The 15,873-nt window shown below is 45.2% G+C and overlaps 1 protein-coding gene across 5 annotated transcripts in view; it reads right to left on the bottom strand.

Annotated features, from left to right (window-relative positions):
- WIZ (WIZ zinc finger) overlaps window positions 1-15,364 on the bottom strand; it is an 87,852-nt gene extending 72,488 nt beyond the window's left edge. For 4 of the 5 annotated variants that reach the window (XM_075346347.1, XM_075346350.1, XM_075346349.1 and 1 more), the window contains exon 1: window positions 15,256-15,364. The gene's annotated coding sequence lies outside the window, so the exon portion shown is untranslated. The remainder of the gene's footprint in view (window positions 1-15,255) is intronic. The other variant, XM_075346348.1, reaches the window with a different exon arrangement.
- Window positions 15,365-15,873: the final 509 nt, after the last annotated feature.

The following is a 15,873-nucleotide window of genomic DNA, read 5'->3' as shown; positions in this document are numbered from 1 at the left end:
GGCGGCTTTGCACGTTGCGACATCGCACGTGCGATGTCGGTGGGGTCAAATCGAAAGTGACGCACATCCGGCGTCACTTTCGACATCGCACTGTGTAAATGCTAGATGATACGATGAACGAGCGCAAAAACGTCGTTATCGTATCATCGTTGCATTCACCGACATTTCCATAATGCCGGTGCCGCGACAGGTACGATGTTGTTCCTCGTTCCTGCGGCAGCACACATCGCTGTGTGTGAAGCCGCAGGAGCGAGGACCATCTCCTTACCTGCCGCCGGCGGCTATGCGGAAGGACGGAGGTGGGCGGGATGTTTACATCCTGCTCATCTCCGCCCCTCCGCCGCTATTGGCCGCCTTCCGTGTGACGTCGCTATGACGCCGCACGACCTACCCCCTTAGGAAGGAGGCGGGTCGCCGGCCAGAGCGACTGTCGCAGGGCAGGTGAGTAATTGGAAGCAGGCGTAGCGGTAATTTTCGCTACCTCAGCTATCACACGCTATCGTACCTGCAACGGGGGCGGGGACTATCGCGTGCGACATCGCAGCATCGGCTTGCGATGTCGCAACGTGCAAAGCCCGCCTAAGGCACCCCTGTGCAATAATCATGCTGTCTAATCAGCATCTTGATGTCACACCTATGAGGTGGATGGATTATTTCGGCAGAGGAGAAGTGCTCACTAGCACAGATTTAGACAAATTTGTGAACAATATTTGAAGTCTAAAGGCCCAGTTACACGCAACGACGTATGATATATCGTCGGGGTCACGGATTCCGTGACGCACATCCGGCATCGTTAGCGACGTCGTTGCGTGTAATACCAACGAGCGGCCGTTAACGACTGAAAATACTCATCAAATCGTCCATCATTGACACGTCGTTCATTTTCAAAAAATCGTTGATTGTTGAGGACGTAGGTTGTTCGTCGTTCCCGAGGCAGCACACATCGCTACGTGTGACACCTCGAGAACGACAAACTACAGCTTACCTGCGGCCGCCGGCAATACGGAAGGAAGGAGGTGGGCGGGCTGTTACAGCCGCTCATCTCCGCCCCTACGCTTCTATTGGGCGGCCGCTTAGTGACGCAGCACGAACCGCCCCCTTAGAAAGGAGGCGGTTCGCCGGCCACAGCGACGTCGCAGGGAAGGTAAGTCCATGTGACGGGTCCTAACGATATTGTGTGATTTGCCCATGACGCACAAACGATGGGGGCGGGTACGATCGCTAGCGATATCGCTGCGTGTAAAACCCCCTAAAAAGACACAGAAGTCTTAGCTCTTTGAGTTCAGCTCATGAAAAATGGGAGAAAAACAAAAAAAAGTGTTGAGTTTATATCTTTGTTCAGTGTGTATATATACATATATATGTCAATAAAAGGACTGGAGCTGTATCTGAAGAACAGGTCCTTCAAGTGCACCCATCAGTTGTTAATCTAGATCCAGAGGTGCACAAGACATCCAGAACAAAGGGGTCTTCTTTTTAGTGGTTGGGGGGATGGGGCTCTGTCCAATTTAAGGCCTATTTGGCACCTTACAAGGAGTCAGAGAAAGATGCTAGCATATAAGGCTTATCTAGATTAGACAATTCACTGGGAATGAGGGGAAAAAAATGCTAGCATTGTAGGATTCTTGGGTCATGCCAGGAATGCTATCCACACATTAGCTATTGAAACGCATTTCACAGAAGCAGCCATGCATATGGAATGCAGCCCATTAATTTCTGAAGTGGCAATCTCATGGACGAGCCCTGATGACCCTCAACGAGAAATCAGTGAAGACATCCTGTGCTTTATGTACGGACCATTTCCATCCATCATCGCCTTTCCATTTTATGGAAATAGACGTGTCCACAGAAGGAAGATGAAGAACCGAAAGCACTAAGCTCAAGAAAGATGGAAATTCTGAGCAGAACATTCTGACTTTTGTCCAAGCATCTACTCCGTATAGTGTTGTTCTGACTTCCACGTTTGAGGAAAGACAGGTCGGACATGTTGAACTATTAACAGGGTCCAAGACTAGGGTGTGATTGGGGCTCCATTCATTACTATGGGAGTTTGAGATCACTGTTACCAATGGTGGTCATACATGTTCACTACCGCTCCATCCACCCTCGTATCTCGTGACCCCACGTTCTTCACCACCTATCTTCTCAGCTTGCAATCCACCCTTGGTCCCACTGGTCTTCCCACATCCTGCATTACGTGACATTTCGTCCATGTGAACGTGACCACTGCAGGCAATCACTGGCCTAAGTGGTGATGCCATACATGTGCAGCAGAAGACCACTGAGGACAATGATTGGCTTTAGTGCTAATACGTGCATGGTTGGCAAATCAAGGGTATTCCCATCTCCAAGATCCTATCCCAATATGTAGTAGGTGTAATGATAATATTAGCAAATACCTGGGGCGGCACGGTGGCTCAGTGGCTAGCACTGCAGTCTTGCAGCGCTGGGGTCCTGGGTTCAAATCCCACCAAGGACACCATCTGCAAGGAGTTTGTATGTTCTCCCCGTGTTTGCGTGGGTTTCCTCCGGGTACTCCGGTTTCCTCCCACATTCCAAAGACATACAGATAGGGACTTTAGATTGTGAGCCCCAATGGGGACAGTGTTGCCAATGTATGTAAAGTGCTATGGAATTAATAGCGCTATATAAATGAATAAAATTATTATTATTATTATTATTATACCTCCAATTAGAAATGTTGTATAGTTCTCCTGATATAGCCATGTCTCTTACATCATGTGCAGGGCATTGTAGAACATTATGCATCCAGAGTTTCGTCCACTCATATAGTGACAGTTGCTCATGGTCGTAACCATTGATACCCAAGCTACAATGCCCTACACATGAGGTAAGACACATGTAGTATAGTTCTCCTCATATAGCCATGTCTCTTGATATAAGAGACATGGCTATATGAGGAGAACTATACTACATGTCTCTTACCTCATGTGTAGGGCATTGCAGCTTAGGTATCCATTTTTACGACCGTGAGCAACTAACTACCTAACAATCAATATATGAGTAGACGTAACTATGGATACCTAAGGTCCTGTGATGCCCTAGACATCAGGTAAGAGACATAGCTATTTCAGGAGAACTATACTACATCTCTCTTACTTCATGTTCAGGGCATTGTAGCTTAGGTATCCATGGTTTTGACGATGAGCAACTACCTACCTAACAGTCACTATATGAGTGGACGTAACCATAGATACCTAAGGTCTTGCAATGCCCTGCACATGAGGTAAGAGACATGGCTATATCAGGAGAACTATACTACATTTTTAATTGGAGGTATTTGCTAATATTATTATTATTACAGCTACTACACATTATGATCTTGGAGATGGAAATACCCCTTTAAGGACAAATCAGCAAGATCAGTGGGACCATGGAAAAGTTAAAAATATTTTTTTTTACATTTTTCACACCACTTTTAAAGTGAGATACCACCACCAGAGCTCAGCTTTTACTTCCATTTCCATTCCGTTGCATGAGTATCTGGAATCGGGAGGAATAGCCGTTAGCCATTCCACATCTAAAGTGTATGGCCACCATAACTGAGAAGTCCAGGTTAAGTCCATGCTCACATGGTCAATATTCCCGGTTAGCTCATGTCTGAAGGCCCGGACGTTAGGCTGGATTTTCCAATCTGAGCATGGCCCATGAAGACGAACTGCGTGAAACCGACTTTACCTGTTTTCGGCCTCTTTACAACTTCTTGGTATTTACCCCATAGCTACTATTATAAAATGTGCAGTGCTCCTCGCCGGGCCCAAACGCAGAACTCCAAAAAGGGTCATCCACCGAAATATTGTGGACTGTGTAGATTACACAAGTTTTGTTCATTAATAAACCCATATTATTATTAAGCTGCTTTCACAAGGGGCTTTGGGTAGATTATTTCACATTCTGGGTTTCCTTACAACCCGAAAAAAAAAGTGTAAAAAAGGAACGTATCCTAAAATGGGAAGCACCGGAATTTTTTTTCCCCATATGGCCCCTTATCTCATTCTTCCAGAACCTCTTCCCATTGTTGGTGGAATGACCAAACTAAAAGAAGTGCTATAAGGAAACCAATTAGGTTGATGGACTAAACAAAGGTCTATGTTAGGCCAAATTCAGACGACCAAGAAACATGGACCACGATGCACGGAATGGTCATGGATCTCCTTACTGCCTCAAAGGCATACATGAGACTGTTCAGTTGGGATTCGCAAGACTCATGGACAATTTATACATCGTGGACCATGCATGGAGTCTGAACAAAGCCTTACACATGGTCATACGTCAGCAGGAGTGTGTCGTTACAGCCCAAAAATTCAGAGGCAGGCTGACCATGTTACGGCCATAATGCTGACCACAATTTAACATCCATATCATAACTGCGAGAGCCGAGCCGTGCCCCCTAAGGTTCTGTGGTGATCTAAATGTGGCTGTAAAACGCATGGGTATAAGTCCTGTTGTGCTTTGAGTCCTGTGGTGGGCTAAATATGACGGTAAAACGCGTGAGGATCTTAGTCCTTTGGGGTTCTCCGTCTTGTTGGGTTCTAAATATTGCGGTAAAATGCGTGGGGTTGTCAGGACTGTGGGGTTCGCAGTCCTGTGGGGTTCGCAGTCCTGTGGTGATCTAAATGTGGCGGTAAAACTCGTGGGGTTGTCAGGCCTGTGAGGATCTAAATATGGCTGTAAAACGCGTGGGGAACTCAGTCCTGTGGTGTTCTCAATATGGCTGTAAAAAGTGTGGTGTTCTCAGTCCAGTGGTGTTCTCAATATGGCTGCAAAACACGTGGGGATCTCAGTCCTGTGGTGGTCTAAATATGGCTGTAAAACATGTGGTGCTTTCAGTCCTGTGGTGGTCTAAATATGGCTGTAAAACGTGTGGTGCTTTCAGTCCTGTGGTGGTCTAAATATGGCTGTAAAACGTGTGGTGCTTTCAGTCCTGTGGTGGTCTAAATATGGCTGTAAAACGTGTGGTGCTTTCAGTCCTGTGGTGGTCTAAATATGGCTGTAAAACGTGTGGTGCTTTCAGTCCTGTGGTGTTCTCAATATGGCTGTAAAACACGTGGGGAACTCAGTCCTGTGGTGGTCTAAATATGGCTGTAAAACGCGTGGGGTACTCAGTCCTGTGGTGTTCTCAATATGGCTGTAAAACACGTGGGGAACTCAGTCCTGTGGTGGTCTAAATATGGCTGTAAAACGTGTGGGGGACTCAGTTCTGTGGTGGTCTAAATATGGCTGTAACACACGTCCTCATCTCAGTCCTGTTGCTCTAATACGGGCCCTATGACTAAAAATGGCGTCTAGAGTGAACGTAAAGGCTACTAAATTCTACACAGTGGGGTAAGTGCTGGCTATCCGCAAAACAAAGACATGGATGCAGATTTCTAAAAACCTATCTGAAGGAAAAATTGTCTTTATCGCCCATAGCATCCAATCACAGCGCAGCTTTCATTTTGACAGGGCAGTTTAAGAAATGAAAGCTGTGCTGTGACTGGTTGCTATGGGCAACAGAGATTTCATAAATCTGCGCTACTAGGCCTCATACATAAAAGGTGTCTTATGGTGAAACTGTGATCTCTACTTTCATTTTTTTTTTCAGGAGAAGCTTAAAGGGTTATTCCCATCTCTAAGATCCTGTCCTAATATCTAGTAGGTGTAATAATAATATTAGCAAAGATCTCCAATTGTAGTGCAGATCTCCTGATTCACTATGTCATTTACCTCATCTGCAGGGCCTTAGTTATCCACTAGCGACTGACCAAATGTGTGATTGTAACCATGGATACCTTAGGTCCTGCAATGCCCTGCCCATGAGGTAAGAGACATGGTAATATCAGGAGAACTATACTACATTTCTAATTGGAGGTATTTGCTAATATTATTACACCTACTACATATTGAGATAGGATCTTGGAGATTGGAATAACCCTTTAAGAAATGAAAGCTGAACTCTGACTGGTTGCTATGGGCAACGAAGATGTCTTATTTATGTTTTTTAGAATCCACATTTTTTGATAAATGGATCCGAGACGATAGACATACTATAGGTTATCAGCCCAACTGACAATAAAAAGGGCTCACCCAATGTCTGCAACTTCTAAAGGGGTTGTCCGGCGAGAAAAAGTTATAGGATAGGTGACAACTCACGGATTGGTGGGATCCGCACTCATCAGATTGGGGAACTTTCATCCCAGTTACAAAATAGCGCTGAGGATCGGACCACCGACTGAGCGCCAGTCCTTCTCTATGGGGCTGCCAGGAAAAGCAGAGTGCAGCCCCATAGGGATTTTTGGAGCGCCAGTTCTTCTCTATGGGGCTGCCAGGAAAAGCAGAGTGCAGCTCCATAGGGATTTTTGGAGCGCCAGTCCTTCTCTATGGGGCTGCCAGGAATAGCAGAGTGCAGCCCCATAGGGATTTTTAGAGCGCCAGTCCTTCTCTATGGGGCTGCCAGGAATAGCAGAGTGCAGCCCCATAGGGATTTTTAGAGTGCCAGTCCTTCTCTATGGGGCTGCCAGGAATAGCAGAGTGCAGCCCCATAGGGATTTTTAGAGCGCCAGTCCTTCTCTATGGGGCTGCCAGGAAAAGCAGAGTGCAGCTCCATAGGGATTTTTAGAGTGCCAGTCCTTCTCTATGGGGCTGCCAGGAAAAGCAAAGTGCAGCTTCATAGGGATTTTTGGAGCGCCAGTTGTTCTCTATGGGGCTGCCAGGAATAGCAGAGTGCAGCTCCATAGGGATTTTTAGAGCGCCAGTCCTTCTCTATTGGGCTGCCAGGAATAGCAGAGTGCAGCCCCATAGGGATTTTTAGAGCGCCAGTCCTTCTCTATGGGGCTGCCTGAAAAAACTGAGTGCAGCTCCATAGGGATTTTTAGAGTGCCAGTCCTTCTCTATGGGGCTGCCTGAAAAAACTGAGTGCAGCTCCATAGGGATTTTTAGAGTGCCAGTCCTTCTCTATTGGGCTGCCAGGAATAGCAGAGTGCAGCTCCATAGGGATTTTTAGACGCCAGTCCTTCTCTATGGGGCTGCCAGGAAAAGCTCATTCCCTTAGCTGCAATTCCAGACACCGCCTATTCACAAGAGTGGCGCTGTTGCACATACTTGGCCTATACAGCAATGATATATGACCAGAAATGAGGAAGACGAAAAACTATACTGAGATATGTGGTAGGAAGTCTTTAGAGGGGTCTTAGTCACATGCTTTGGCTTCAGAGATCTTAGAGTGACCCCTCACCAGGTCCAAAGTGGGCAGTTTTTTAGCCTATTTTATTCCAAGTACTCTGGGGGGTTTTTCCTATTCCGGCATATGGTCCCAAATTTGGTTTTAGTAAAGATGGCTCATTAGCTGATTATCGAGCTGTCAATCGCCCAACAAAGTGTCACACTAGGTATGGGGAAGTACCAAGCGAGCGGCGAAAGGTAAGGTAAGGGGGACCCCTGCATCTTGAGAATAGGGAGATGGTGACCCCTGACCAAACCTACTGCTGGTCCCTGGGGTCCGTCACCACCCTAGATAGGTTCCTCACTTATGCGCCAAGCCGGATACCGGACCCTAAGAATCCCTAATGCTGGACCCTAAATAGGGAATGGGTGGGATGAGCTCTTTGTCAACCCTCCTAAACACTAAAGGAAGACACAAAGAGGATACACGTGGTAAAAAGCATGAACTACTTATCCACAGATAACACAGAACAAATATAAATAGCTAAACACAAGTAATATAAGCAGTTGTTTCTCCAAATTCAGCACAAAGTGCGACATTTACTGACTACTGCAGTCTCAGAAATATTCCAACCCTTCATGACAAACGTCTTTTAGTAGGTAGTAGGGCACCTCTGGCTGTTATGACCTGCTGTAAATATTATGTATACCCAGACACCAGCTTCTGGCAGCATTCCTAAGGAATCTTAGCTTATCGCTCATGGACAATGGCCTCCAGGTCACTAATATTCTTGGGTTTGCTACTGTAATCGGCTTATTCAAATCCCACCAAAGATTTTCTATGGAGTTCACGTCAGGCGACGGTGACAGCCTTGGTGTACTGTGAGGTCCTTGGGATCATTGTCCTGTAGAAAGCTTCAGCTTCCTCACAGTAGGAGAATGTTTCCTCCTAGGATTTCCTGATGCTTGATTAAATCCATCATTAACCTCCACTTGCTGCAGGTTTTCAGATCCAGAGGAAGGAAAGAAGTCCAAGATCATCACTAAGCCACCACCATGCTTGACTGTAGGCATCACCGAGCCAAGCCACTGCCGTGCTATACTGTAGGCATCACCAAGCCATTGTGTGCTACACTGTAGACATCTCCGAGCCACTGCACTGCTTCATTGTAGGCATCATGGAGCCATCACCATGCTTCACTGTAGGCATCAACAAGCCACCATCATGCTTCATTGTAGGCATCAATAAGCCACCACGGTGCTTTACTGTAGGCATCACTAAGCCACCGCCGTGCATCACTGTAGGCATCACTGAGCCAGCACCATGCTTCACTGTAGAAATCACCGAGTCAACGCCATACTTCACTACAGGCATCACTGAGTCACTGCCATGCTTCACTGTAGGCATCACCAAGCCACTGCCATGCTTCACTGTAGGCATCACAAAGCTACCACCGTGCTTCACTGTAGGCATCACCAAGTCACTGCCAAGCTTCACTGCAAGCATGACTGAACTACTGTTGTGCTACACTGTAGACATCACCAAGCCATTTGTGTGCCATACTGTAGGCATCACCAAACCACAGCCATGCTACAATGTAGGCATCAACGAGCCACCGCAATGCTACACTGTAGGCATCACTGAACCCCCGCCATGCTACACTGTCACCGAGCCACTGGTGTGCTTCACTGTAGGCATCACGGAGACACCACCTTGCTACACTGTAGGCATCACCGATTCACTAACGGGCTTCATTGTAGGCATCACTGACCACCAGCATGCTTCATTGTAGGCAGGGTGTTCTTTTCAGTGTATGTTTAATATTTTCTTCCCCAGACATTACTGATCAATAGGTTTAAAAGTTGCAAGTGTTTTACACTGCTCATGAAAACAGAACCCTAACGGTATTTTGGAACTGCATCTTCTTCCTCCATTTTTTGCTTTGAGGGAAAAAAAAAATGGGTAAAGAAGCGCAAACAAATAACTGGTCCAGTAATTTGTTGGAAAATGACTGGCTGTTCATATTCTCAATAAGAAAATTTGTAATATCTAATACATTTTTGATATTTTAATATACTGGATTGTGGTGCTGGGTCCACTCTTCACTTCTGTTCATATTCTCAACCTTTGAACATTTTTTTAAACACTTTATGAACAAGTGGTGGGTGCTTTCATTTGGTGTTTTCCGCTAGGGAGATGCTCAAAACTTTATAGACGTCCGGAAATCTTTTTGAGCAGTTTTGCAATGTTTTTGCTTCAATATACGCTAGTGTTTTCTACATGATTTAGTGTATTTCACAAATGTGCAGAAAAAAATGCTGAAAAAAAGGCAAAAAACACCCCCAAAAAAACTTGCCACCTGCCAGGGAAGGAGGTGAAAAACCTTGGAAAAGTAAACAGAAAACTAACAAAAAAAAAATAAAAATAAAAAAATGCTTCAGGTTTACAAAACTGCATAGAAAAGGAGCAATTCATGAAGCGTCTTCTGCTGGAAAAACAGAGGTTTCTGACCACTGGATAAAGATGCAGATTGAACAAACCATAAAAACTTCTGTGGCTTGTTTATACGGTTTTAAGACGTCTTTTTTTTAAAGTGGTAATGTCTTAGGAGTTCAGACATGAAGACCTTCAGTGGTTAATATGTGCCACGTTCACACATTGAGTATGTGAGGTTTTTTTACCTCAGTATTTGTAACCAAAAACCAGGAGTGGGTAAAAATTACAGAAGTGGTATCCATGTTTCTATTATACTTTTCCTCTAAGGTTATGTTCGCATAGGGAATTTTTGCCGCTTTTTTTTCTGCAGTAAAACCGTAGCAAAACCTTACTGTGGTTTTGGTGCGTTTTTTTTCTGGTGTTTTTGCACTGTCATTGCTTTGTATGGGTGAAAAACTGCGGCAAAACCGCTCAAAGAATTGACATGCTGCATCTTCAAAAACGCAGCAAAAACCAAAGAGGCTGACATTTCAGTCAGGAAAAAAAAACGCAGGCGTTTTGTGTGTATGTGTGTGTACAAGGATTTCTGGAATCTCATAGGCTTTGCTGGTACTGTAGAAGTAGCTTTTTATAAGGATGGATTTATACAAAACCAAGCCAAAAACTATGCTAAAAAAATGTCCTGTGTGAACTTAGCCTAATTGTCCCACTCCTGGTTTTGGTTTACAAATTCTGAGGTAAAAAAAACAAAACCTCACCAAGTACTCATGTGCACGTGGCCTAAAACTGTTCATAATTCTTAATTAGGCAACGTGCACACATTGAGTATTTGGTGAGGGTTTTATTACCTCAGTATTTGGTGAGTTTTTGACCTCAGTATTTGGTAAGTTTTTTACATGAGTATTTGGTGAGAATTTTACCTCAGCATTTGATCAGGTTTTTTTTACCTCAGTATCTCGTGAGGTTTTTTTACCTCAGAATTTGGTGAGGTTTTTTTACCTCAGAATTTGGTGAGGTTTTTTTACCTCAGAATTTGGTGAGAGTTTTTTTTACCTCAGAATTTGGTGAGAGTTTTTTTTACCTCAGAATTTGGTGAGAGTTTTTTACCCCAGAATTTGGTGGGGTTTTTTTTACCCCAGAATTTGGTGGGGGGGGGGGGGGGTTACCTCAGAATTTGGTGGGGGGTTTTTACCTCAGAATTTGGTGGGGGGTTTTTACCTCAGAATTTGGTGGGGGGGTTTTTACCTCAGAATTTGGTGGGGGGGTTTTTACCTCAGAATTTGGTGGGGGGGGGGTTTACCTCAGAATTTGGTGGGGGGGGTTTTACCTCAGTATTTTGGTGAGTTTTTTACCTCAGTATCTGGTGAGGGTTTTTTTTACCTCAGTATTTGGTGGGGGTTTTTTTTTTACCTCAGAATTTGGTGGGGGGTTTTTTACCTCAGAATTTGGTGGGGGGTGTTTTACCTCAGAATTTGGTGGGGGGTGTTTTACCTCAGAATTTGGAAGGGGGTTTTTTACCTCAGAATTTGGAAGGGGGTTTTTTACCTCAGTATTTTGGTGAGTTTTTTACCTCAGTATCTGGTGAGGGTTTTTTTTACCTCAGTATTTGTAGCCAAAACCAAGAAAGGAAAAATCTGAGAAAAAGTAGAATAGAAGCACGGGCACCACTTCTGAATTTGGTTACGGTTTTTTTTTACCTCAGAATTTGGTGAGTTTTATTACCTCAGTATTTGGTGAGTTTTTTTACCTCAGTATTTGGAGCCAAAACCCAGAGTGGGTGATAAATACAGAAGTGGTGCCCGTGCTTCTATTATACTTTTTCTCAGATTTTTCCTTTCTTGGTTTTGGCTACAAATACTGAGGTAAAAAACTCACCAAATACTCAATGTAAAGGTACGCTCACACGAGCGTGAAAAACGGATGAGTATAATGTGAGAAAATCTCACACTGCACTCTGACCAATGTTAAGGCCCATTTATACACAACAATATTGCTAACGAGGTATTGTTGGGGTCACGGTGTTGATGACGCACATCCGGCCTCGTTAGCGATGTCGTTGTGTGTGACACCTTTCTGCGATCAGTAACGATGACAAAAAGGTGTCAAATCGTTCGTCGTGTACACGTCGTTCATTTTTAAAAAAATTGTTCCTCGTTTGGAACGCAGGTTGTTTGTCGTACCTGCGGCTGCTGGCAATGAGGAATGAAGGTGGTGGGCGGGCTGTTCTGGCCGCTCATCTCAGCCCCTCCGCTTCTATTGGGCGGCAGCTTAGTGACGCCGAACGCACCTCCCCCTTAAAGGAGAGATTGTTCGGCGGCCACAGCGACGTCGGTGAACAGGTAATTGCGCGGGACGCTGCCGTAGTGATATTGTTCGCTACGGCAGCGAGCACCCCGTGAAGCGCCATCGACGTGGGCGAGTGCTATCACTAGTGATGTCGCAGCGTGTAAAGCCCGCTTTAGTCAATGAGGGAGAGCAGTTGGTCAGCTTTTCTCGCATCCAGATTCTGGATGCGAGAAAAGTCGCAACATGCTGCGATTTTCTGCGAGAGCGGTATCACTCGCACCCATGCAAGTGAATGGGTGCGAGAGAAACATCGGACTGCACTCGGATGTTATCCCAGTGCAGTGCAATAAATGCACAGGCTGACAATGGAGGAGATGGGAGGATTAACCCCTCCCTCTCCTCCGCAGCGCCCACCCTCAGCTTCACAGCTGTGACCCAATTGCAAGATCGGGTCACGGTCGCATGACACTCGGCTCACGCTCGCAGCAAAGCCTGAGCCAGGGGTCATTAGCATATCGCATCGGATGCCATACGTTCGTGTGAGTCCAGCCTAAGCACGTGGCTTTGCTCTGTGGTGTGGGAAGAACTCTTTTAGGCCATGTGCACATGTTGAGTATTTGGTGAATTTTTTACCTCAGTATTTGTAGCCAAAACCAGGAGAGGAACAATCAGAGGAAAAGAAACACGCGTTCCACTTCTTGATTTATCACCCACTCCTGGTTTTGGCTACAAATACTGAGGTAAAAAACTGACCAAATACTCAATGTGTGAACGTGGCCTAACTAATAATTCTGAGCAGTTTTAGGCCACGTGCACACTGAGCATTTTGTCAGTTTTTTACCTCAGGATTTGTAGCAAAAACCAGGAGTGAAACCATCAGTGGAAAAGTATAATAGAAACACGGGCACCATGTCTGTATTTATCACCCACTCCTGGTTTAGTCTCACAAATACTGAGGTAAAAAACTCACTGAATACTCAACATGTGCACAGGGCTTCTGTGGTGTGGGAAGAATACTTTTATACTGAGGTTAAGAACCTCACCAAATACCGATAGTGTGAATGTGGCCTTACTGAGCAAAGTGAAAATCCTCGGTGCCCGCCGCCACCAGATCTTGGCTTTTGACCACCCCCTGGTGGAGGCATTGGTGACAGATTTATCTTCCGGCCACGTCCACTCCTGGCCGCTGCTCCTAGAACTTTATCTTGGGAACTCCACATCCATCTGTAGCTCTAGACACATGCAACACCTTTGTCTCTTTTCTAGCCCTTTTCTTCTTTATACAGGGCAATGATGTCTTCTTTTCTTTTTGGACCATTCTCTTGACAACCCAATAAAATTAGTGTCTTGGAGGCCATTAGGCTATGTTCACACACTACATCTTTTCTTAACCACAGAGATACAGCTTTTTGGCCCCAAAAAACGCACCCACATCAAGAAACGCATGTGTTTTTGATGCTTTTTTACCGCATTTTGCCCACATTTTGCTCAAAAACACTGGCAAATACGCAAAAAAAACCTGACATGCTATATCTTAAAAAACGCAGCCAAAAAGAGATGCAGTGTGGACAGCAAAAGAGAAATTTGCTGGCAGAAGGAAATGCATGCATTTAGAGGTGCATCTTTGTCACCTCAAAAATGCTCCAAAAACGCAGTAAAAGCTGCACTGTGTGACCTTACCCTTGAGGACTGGGCTAAGATTCCTCAGGACGGTGCCGGAACTTGGTGTCTGGTTATGCATCACCTCTGCAGCAGGTCATAACAGCCAGAGGTGCTCTACTAACACTAAAGACGCTGGTCATGAGGGGAGTCAATAATGCTGGGACTGCAGGAAGCAAATGTGGCGTTTTACGCTGAATTCTGAAAAACCACTTGTTATATGAGGCTTTGCTCCCACATCCAGTAATCACTAGGGATGATCGAATACGTCAAATATTCGGCTTTGCGAATATTTTCCGAATAGGTCGCCGCTATAAATATTCGAATATTCGATGCTCAATGTAAGTCTATAGGAAACCCAAATAACAACTATTCGGAACTATTCGGGCTTCCCATAGACTTACATTGCACATCGAATAATCGCATAGCGGCTACCTATTCGTCGGGTATTCGCAAAGTCGAATATTTGAGGTATTCGATCATCCCTAGTAATCACCCGTTAGAACGGATCCGTTACCAAAAAGGTTCTGCAAACACAACTTTATCATTTTGATTTTTGCTGGATCCATTTTTTTTCTTAACATGGGAGTCTATGGATAACGGATTCGTTACCGGATTACTATTTATCTTAACTGGGTGGCTCAGTGGTTAGCACTTCAGTCTTGCAGCGCTGGGTCCTGGGTTCAAATCCCACTAAGGACAACATCTGCAAGGAGTTTGTATGTTCTCCCCGGATTTAAGTGGGTTTCCTCCCAACTCCAAAGACATACTGATAGGGACTCTAGATTGTGAGCCCCAATGGGGACAGTGTTGTCAATGCATGTAAAGTGCTGTGGAATTAATAGCGCTATATAAGTGAATAAATAATTATAATTATTCTAACTGATCCAGTGAGCAAAAACCGGATGTTTTACAAATGTAACAAAAATGGAGGTCTAATTATCAATCTGTTAACAGATCCGTTCTCCATAGACTCCAATGTAAAAAAAAAAATTAAAAAAAAATAAAAATGGATCCTGCAAAAATCAAATGTACAAAAAAGTAGTTTTTGCAGAACTTTTCTACTAACGGCTCCGTTCTAACGGGTAATTACCGGACGCGTCAGCTCAGCCGAAGGATTGGGCTGGATCGCTCCGCACATACTCTGGTCCCGGGTGGCACTATATGGCAGCATTATAGTGTCAGTATTACGGTATAAACACGGGGACTATCACAACAGATCTCCGTGATCCAGCAGAAATACAGGTCTCCGCATTCTGCCGCCATACTACGCACCCTATATCGCCGTATTACAGCCGTGTGAAGCCATAGTGTGCACATGTGTTACACCGCAACGCTAACAACAAACTTGCAAAAGTGCAACTGTCAAAATAAATTAAAAAAAATAAAAAATAAAACAATCACAAAAAAAATAATTCTCAAAACTGCTGGCACCGATCCTGCACTGATGATGGGTGCGAGCTCTCACAACTATCACCCTCATCATCACCCTACAAGTGGGAGCAGTGCCCATCAATAACAGCCAGCAGCAGTGCCCACCCGCACATCCGGGGTACCGGGTATCAGGGGCAGCACGCATGCCGGCAGCTCACGTTATCCACTTGCCCCACTGCCCCGCACAATTCCTGCCCCCCTCCCCCTGGTGACAGCTGTTAAAGTAGCAGATTTGCCCCTTCTTGTACCCCCTCCCACTCTACAACCCAGTGTCTCACCCCCCCGGCCGGGTGTCGGGGCTCGATCTCGCTGCATGGCCCCTTTAAGAGCGGCTCCGGTACAAGACGATCCGTCCGGAGACAGGAGACAAGGGGGGAGCTGGAGAATACAGACTGGGCGCACGAAAGTGACGTCAGCGGCGACGCCGACCTGGGCACGTCGCCATGTTGAAGGAGGCAAGGCGGTGGGCGTGGTTATCGTGCAATGTGGAGCGCCAGAGGGTTTAGGAGTTTTGAATAGTTTAGTATCTTATTTACTTATTTAGGAGCTCAATAGATACTTCTATGACACAAAGCTGTGAACATAAAGCCACCCAGTGTACTATATACACCAAAAATGTCACCAGGGACACATACTTTACTGAATTATATAGTAAAATAAGATTAAATCTATCTATCTATATCATATATACTTGTCCAAAAACTCCAAAAAAATACTACAGGTGAACGCACCATAAGGCCACGTGCACACGAAAAAACTCACCAAATACTCGAGGCGTGCACATGGCCTAAAATTGTCATGTCTCAATAAGGCCACGCTGTATATAGCAAAAATCACAGTCTCCTACGGACGCCAGCTACAGACTGGCTTTCATCGAAGTACCGTCATGACAAGCA

This window comes from Anomaloglossus baeobatrachus, chromosome 4 (assembly GCF_048569485.1).
Source record: "Anomaloglossus baeobatrachus isolate aAnoBae1 chromosome 4, aAnoBae1.hap1, whole genome shotgun sequence".
NCBI classification, from domain to species: domain Eukaryota; kingdom Metazoa; phylum Chordata; class Amphibia; order Anura; family Aromobatidae; genus Anomaloglossus; species Anomaloglossus baeobatrachus.
The sequence above is the reverse complement of the archived record's forward strand: the minus strand, read 5'-3'. Positions and strand labels throughout refer to the sequence as shown.